Source organism: Microtus ochrogaster, chromosome 8 (genome assembly GCF_000317375.1).
Source record: "Microtus ochrogaster isolate Prairie Vole_2 chromosome 8, MicOch1.0, whole genome shotgun sequence".
NCBI lineage: Eukaryota > Metazoa > Chordata > Mammalia > Rodentia > Cricetidae > Microtus > Microtus ochrogaster.
The window spans coordinates 1410914-1418221 of record NC_022015.1 but is presented as its reverse complement, the minus strand read 5'-3'; the positions used below and the strand labels follow the sequence as shown (position 1 = coordinate 1418221).

Below are 7308 nucleotides of genomic sequence, written 5' to 3'. Positions count from 1 at the left end.
AATGAGGGAGGCCCTCATTTCAGAGCTAGACATGATGAAAACTGGACATTGAATTACAGTGTGGAGGTTAAAAAAATTCACACTGTAATCGGACAACTTGGTACTAATTATTAAAAAGATATATGAAGGCCAAAGAGAAGGCTCAGCCATTAAGAAAAGTACAAACTGCTCTTGGAAAAGACCCAAGTTCAACTGTCAGCACCCACATCAGGCAGCTCACAATTGTTTGTAATTATAGCTCCAGAGGATCTGATGCCTCTGACCTCCACAGGCATTCCTGGACAACACTATACAGACCCATAGATATACACATAATTAACAATGAATCTTTTTGTTTGTTTTGATTTTTTGAGATACAGCCTCACTATGCAACCCTGGCTGGCCTGAACTCAGATAACCCCTTCTTCTGTCTCTCAAGTGCCAAAGCTAAAGGCATGCAATATCACATCCAACCACAGAATAAACAAACACAAAGATATCCAACCACTAATGACCTGATGACCTGAATCGGATCTCTGGGACCTACAGAGGGGACGTGATGTGGGAGTGATTTCTTATTAATAAAGAAACTGCCTAGGCCCCTTGATAGGCCAATCCTTAGGTGGGTGGAGTAAACAGAACAGAATGCTGGGAGAAAGAAGCTGAGTCAGTGGGTCGCCATAATTCTCCCATTCCAGACAGACGCATGTTAAGATCTTCCCTGGTAAACCAGCTTGTGGGCTACACAGATTAATAGAAATGGGTTAGGTCAATATGTAAGAGCTAGCCAATAAGAGGCTGGAACTAATGGGGCCAGGCAGTGTTTAAAAGAATACAGTTTCCGTATAATTATTTCGGGTAAAGCTAGCCGTGGGGGCGGTCGGGTGCCGGGGAAGCAAGCCCGCCGGACGGAGAAAGATCCCCTCAAGTTTTCCTCTGACCTCCACCCAGGCACTGCAACAAATGCATGGCCTTTCTCAAATAAATAACACTCAACAGAACATTATTTGCATTTTGAGAATTCTTTCATGAAAGGTAGTGTTGAAAGTAGTTAAGATTATTGTCCAATGGAACCGACATACATTCCAGAGGGAACTCAGCAATAGACAGATATATATTATATATTAGTTATATGATCCCATACCTATTTATCAACAATCTAAAAGTTCATCAAAAAGACATGTTAAATATGCTACCAATAATGAAGCATGAGAGAGTAAAAGGAAACTACCTCTCATGGCACAGCTCTGCTCTAGAGCTCCTGGCTACTATCTGTAGGACTGAGGGCTTGATCTCTAGCCTGCAGTTAAAAAGAAAGATCTTCATAAAATGGTGAGAAATGTGTCCAAAGTATATAGGGAGGAAAAAAGCAAGTGGCTGCAGAGTATGCCTGTTATGTAATAACAAAGCAAGCATGTGTATAAAATCAAGATTTCTTCCCAGGAACAGGAAGGACTAAGATAATGTAGGAGAAGAGACTTTCAATATTCCATCCCATCACTGTCTCCCCCAACTCCACTGCAGAGAATCCATCCAGGATAAGCGTATAAGTGCTCTACCATTGAGCTGTAGCCAAGTCTAACAACCTGAGTTCAAGTCCAGGCCTCACGCAGTGGAAGGAGAAAACTGATTATCACAACTTGTCCTTTAATAAACATGAGCACCCAAATTCATTCATTCATTCATTCATTCATTCATTCATTCTCTCTCTCTCTCTCTCTCACACACACACACACACACACACACACGTACACACGTAATAAACTTTAAAAAAAGTACATAATCAAGCTTCATAACTCACCACATAATCTAACTTCTTAGTTGTGAGCCTTAGCCTTTAATTTCTGAGCCATCTCTCTAGCCCTAACCCAATTTTTATTTATTTATTTGTTTGTTTGTTTGTTTATTTTTTGTTTTTCGAGACAGGGTTTCTCTGTGGCTTTGGAGCCTGTCCTGGAACTAGCTCTGTAGACCAGGCTGGTCTCGAACTCACAGAGATCCGCCTGCCTCTGCCTCCCAAGTGCTGGGATTAAAGGCGTGCGCCACCACCGCCCGGCCCTAACCCAATTTTTAAATAGGGAAAGGATACAGACATTTCTTCTAAGATCAACAAATGATCAACTTCACTAGCAATTGGAGAAATTCAAACCAAACCCACAGAGATGTCACTACTCCATACTCAATAGGTTGGTGGTGATAAAACAGAATGTCATTGTGCGTGTGGTCGCATACAGATGGTCAGGCAGGATGCTAAGTTTAAGTGCATCATGGACCACATAGCATAATTTGTCTCAGAAGAGAACATAACAAAAGACTGTAGTAATAAGAACTGGCAAAGAAGGCTGGGCATTAATTCAAGCACTTGGGAGGCAGAGGCAGGATCTCTGCCTAGCCTACAAAACAGAAAAGCTAGGACTAAATGAAACATCTCAAAAACAAAAACAAAAAAAACCCCAAACAAAAGTTGCAAAGATGAAGAACTCAGAACCCCTATACCTGCAGTTAGCAGTGTAAATGTGCAAATGGTACAGGCAACCTCATTCTTTCCCCCTTTCTGGAGGAAGGGTCTTTCTATGTAGCCCTGCTAACTAGCCTGAAACTCATTATAAAACCCAGGCCAGCCTTGAACCTGCAGCATTCTTCTGTTGCCCACTTGCTGAGATTATATATGGATACCACCTAGCTGTGAACACAGTTCCATGACTAGGATATTACACCTGAGCCATAAAACCCTGTGACTGGAGGGCCAGCACAATGACTTATGGGAAAGGTGCCTGCTGCCAAGCCTTGGAGAGTTAACTCCCTGGGACCCACATGGCGGAGGGAGAGAACAGAATCCATGCAAATGTCCTCTAACCTCCACGTGTACAGTGTGGCACACACACATGCACAGAGAAAATAGAAATGTCTATTTAGAGGGCTGGAAAGATGGCTCTGTGGTTAAGATCATTGGCTGTTATTCCAGAGGACCTGGGTTTGGTTCCCAGCACCCACATGGAGGCAGACAATCACTGTAACTCCAGCTTCAGGGGACCTGACACCTTCTTGTTCTCCATGCCAGACAAGTTATTTATAATAATTTTCTTTCTGAGTCAGGGTTTCTCTGAGTAGCCCTGACTTTGAACTCAGAGATCCATCTGCCTCCTGAGTGTTGCTGGGATTAAAGGAATGCACTGCCTTTCCAGGCTAGCAGTTGGCTTTTTTTTTTTTTTTTTTCTTCCCTGAGACAAGCTCTAGTGTAACCATGGCTGGCTATACTTGAACTCAATATGTAGCCAAGAATGACCTCAAACTCCTGACCACCCTGTCTCTACTCTCAAGTATTGGCATGGTGACTTCATCTGCAGTCTCGGGGGCTAAGTTTAAGGCCTTCCACCTCGCAGATTAAGTATTCCACCACTGTGCTACATTCCCAGCCCGCTTTTTACTTTTCTGAGATAGTCCTCACTACTGGGTTGCTCAGGGTGGCCTTAGACTCAATCTGTAGTCAAGGAAGGCCTTGAATTTATAATTTTTCCTATCTCAGTTTTGGGAGTGAAGATTACAAAGTTTAACTTCTAGGCCCAGTTTTGATTATATTTTGGAAGGTGAATTTGAAGGTATGTGAATTCTGTCAAAAACTTTCTAATTCATTTGAGATAGTACCTTACAGTGTGTACCTAGCTGTAACTATGCAATAATGGGGAGCCTTGAGTTGGGGTACTCCTTCAGTCTCAGACTCCCTGAATGTTGGGAAGCCACTAAGTCCAGATAAAATTATTCAAAATAAAAGGGAATATTTGTAGAGTTGATTAAACCTCCAAATAGTCAAATCGTCAGGATTAAATTTATGCTTCTTGATGATTTGTAGTCAACACTTCGCAATGAGTTTAACATATACTTAGAATAAAGTAGTGTTACACAGGTTTTTGTCTACTACAGAACACATCTTTCCTAGGAAAATTAAGAACCAAACTGAATACAATGAAACTTGCAATTTTTAGCATTTCCAACGGACTATGCCAGCTGATTTGGATATTTCAAAAGGGAAGGCAAAGCTTGATTCTAAACAAATAATAGGTGGGCAGTGGTATTCTTTTCTATTCATTACGTGTAATGAAAGGGAAAAAGTTAATAAAAGAGTGAACAAAAGTCCTACTATAAACCATTTTTTTCTTTGGCCAAAAGAAAAGCAAACGGAAATGACAAATGGCTATTTTTGAATATTCGATGTTAGGTCTCAGACGCCTTTAAAGAAAAATTGTGAAAAAGAACAACTATGCCCACGATCAGAAAAGGAAGAAACCAGGGTACGATGTGCGGGCGGTGTTCCCAGCCGCGGGACCCGCGTCCCTGCTGGTCCTTGCGGTGAACTGAGGCCCGGAGGCCCAGCCAGAAGAGCTCCGCCGCGGCGCGCCTGGGGACGCTCTCCGCTCGGAAGGTCAGACCGAGCTAAGCCGCCCGGCTCCCGAGAGCTCCACCCTCCCCTCTCGCTCTCCCTCCCCTTAGTGGCCCCCGGAGGGGAGCAGGCGTGGCGCGGCGTGAGGGGGGGAGGTGGCGTCCTCAGCGAGACGAGCTCCGCCGCCCCAGAGTGGCGGCCTTGGGTTATTAATAAACTCCGCTTTTGCCCAGGCTGCGCTCCGAAGGCGGCCGTGGGCTCGGCCGGGCCTCAGGCCCGGCGGGAGCAGAGCTGGAGGAGAGCCGGGGCCCGAGTGGGCCCGCGCCGTCGCGCTGAGGGCGGCGGCCGGGCGGAGAATAATGCACACTGGGTAAAAACACATTTATATACGAACCTCCGAGAAAATTTTCCAACAATTCCTTCGTCCGACCACCATGCACCAGGACAGGAAACAGCCGCCCGGCCCCCAGGCCCCGCAACCCGCATAGCAATTCTGGAGCCCGCCCCTGGCCTCCATTGGGCTGTCATTACGTCACTCACCGGGAGACTCTTGCTCTCTATTGGTCCAAATGTCGTGACGGGCAGGAAGGCGCCACCGACCACGCCCACGGTCCGTGCGTCATCGCAGTCCGGTCTTCCGTCCCGCGCCGGAGTGGCTGGCGCAGAGGGCAGCAGCAGAGCTTCCGTGTCTGAGTGGCTGGGGCAACCGCCCGTCCCCGACCACCCCACCCGGCCGACGAGGGAGTTATGCCGAGTCCGGGGCCCCAGCGGGAGGCGCCATTTTGTAGCGAGGGAGGGAGGCCGGTCCTTTTGATTGCCCGGGAGGGAAATGGGGTGATGGGCGCCATTTTCCCTACAGGACGGAGGTGGCGGCTGTGGATCCCGTGGGCTTTCGGAGCGCTCCCTGGGAGGCCGGATGGGCCTCGCCGTGCTGCTGGCGACTGTGACTCCGTCGGGAGGGAGGGCGGCGGGGCCCACGCGTCCCCCTGGGGCTCTGGGCTGGCCGAGGCCTTCGCTCTGGGGCTTTTCTGTCCCTGTCGCCGATGGCGGCACCGGGCTCCGAACCTGCCTGCCCTTTCTCCGTCCCAGGGCGCGGCCATGCGGGGGAAGTTTGCGCTTTCCGCTGCTTCTGCAATTCCGGCGGAGCCGCGCTTCCGCTGGGAGACTGTTTCCGTGAACTTGTCGACCGACTTGGCGTCCCTGTTGTGTCCGAAGTGAAGGATAAAGCATCCGTCGTGCTCTAAGTCTATTGAGACATTAGTTGTGGCGTGTGTGGTATGATGTTTATTGGTGCTCTCGACCTAGTCCTTTTAAAAAAATCATTTTAAATATGAGGAATTTCAGGCTGTGTTCGGTGAAGATGATGTGAGCTGCAGTGTACGCAGTTAAATCGAGGCGGCAGTTTTTATTCCAATAGGATAGGGAGGATAACCAACAGCAGCAGATTTTATTCATTTTGTTGCATTTCAGATAAGGATGGAATAGATAAAAGAATAAGTAAAAATATGTTAAAGACAAGTAGAAACTATTTGCATTTGTAACCGAATCTAGTTGAAACTTGACTGTTACATACTCTTACCTCACCCCGTTTTTGAGACTGAGCTCTGCAGTATAGGCCATGCTATGAACTTGGTCATCCTTCTTCAGCCTCCAAGAGTGCTAGGAGTACAGTCCACCAGACCCAACATCATTCCACTTGGGTATAAGTCGTTTCAGTTAGGTAGGCATAATGACATAATTGATACGCAAATGCCATTTGAAAGGGAATAGAACTTGGAGCTTTTAAACATAACCTTTTTTTCTTTTTTGACTCGAATCGTGGCTCAGATTTGCTATGCAGTGGGCGATAGCGACCCTGAAAGAATGATCCACCAGGCACCAACTCCCAAATCCTGGCATGATAGGTGTATGTCACCTTTTTTTGTCCTTAGACAGGGTCTTTCTACCTCCATATCTGGCCAATAATGGAATTATAGGCGTGTGTCACCATCCTTGGTTCTGAATGATATTCTTTACAGCAGCGGTGCTCAGCCTTCCTAAGGCTGCAGTCCTTTAATAGTTTATGTTGTAGTGACCCCAACCATAAAATGATTCTCTTTACTACTTCATAACTGTAATTCTGCTAGTCGTGAATTGTCACATGAATACCCAATATGTGACCACTGGGAAAGGCAGTCCGACCCGATAAAGGGTTACGGCCCACAGGTTGAGAACCCTGCTTTAGAAGTACTTGGAATTGCAATATATCTGGATTTTCTTCACAGGAATGCAAAGTAAACTTTAGCCCTTGAGGAAAATGGGACATGACACTGGATTAGGCTACCTTATTTAAATTTATTAGATTTTTCAGTCCTGTACTAAAAAATATACTTTCTGTACCCATAGATGGTACGATTTTTGAATCAAATCTTTCTGAACATGAAGTTTAGCGAATTCTATACTCCAGGTTACTAAAAAAACCTGCTAAGGGGGGCTGGAGAGATGGCTCAGAGGTTAAGAGCATTGCCTGTTCTTCCAAAGGTCCTGAGTTCAATTCCCAGCAACTATATGGTGGCTCACAACCATCTGTAATGAAGTCTCGTGCCCTCTTCCGGCCTGCAGGCATACACACAGATAGAACATTGTATACATACTAAACAAATAAATATTAAAAAAAAAACCTGCTAAGAATGGTGAGTCTGTACTATTATAATATAAACGACTGTCCATTTTGACTGCTTGTGCATCCACAGACAGAATATTGTATACTAAATAAATAAATCTTAAAAAAGATTGGGTGATGCTAGATTACATTTAGTGCCTTCCACTAGAGTTTTCCTGTTTTGGAGCCCATCAGATTTGTGATGTACCAGTATATTCTTTGTTAGCTTTTCAAAATAATGTTGGTAATCAGACTTACTGGTACTATAAGGACAAAATTCTCTAAGGAATAAAATTAAGACCAAAAACTT

The 7308-nt window shown here is 45.6% G+C and overlaps 1 protein-coding gene across 3 annotated transcripts in view; it reads right to left on the bottom strand.

Annotated features, from left to right (window-relative positions):
• Znf143 (zinc finger protein 143) overlaps positions 1 to 4950 on the bottom strand; it is a 45756-nt gene extending 40806 nt beyond the window's left edge. For 2 of the 3 annotated variants that reach the window (XM_005350988.2, XM_005350989.3), the window contains exon 1: positions 4752 to 4844. The gene's annotated coding sequence lies outside the window, so the exon portion shown is untranslated. Of the gene's footprint in view, positions 1 to 4751; positions 4845 to 4897 lie in introns of those variants that run through there. The other variant, XM_026781675.1, reaches the window with a different exon arrangement.
• Between the last annotated feature and the right edge of the window lie 2358 nt (positions 4951 to 7308).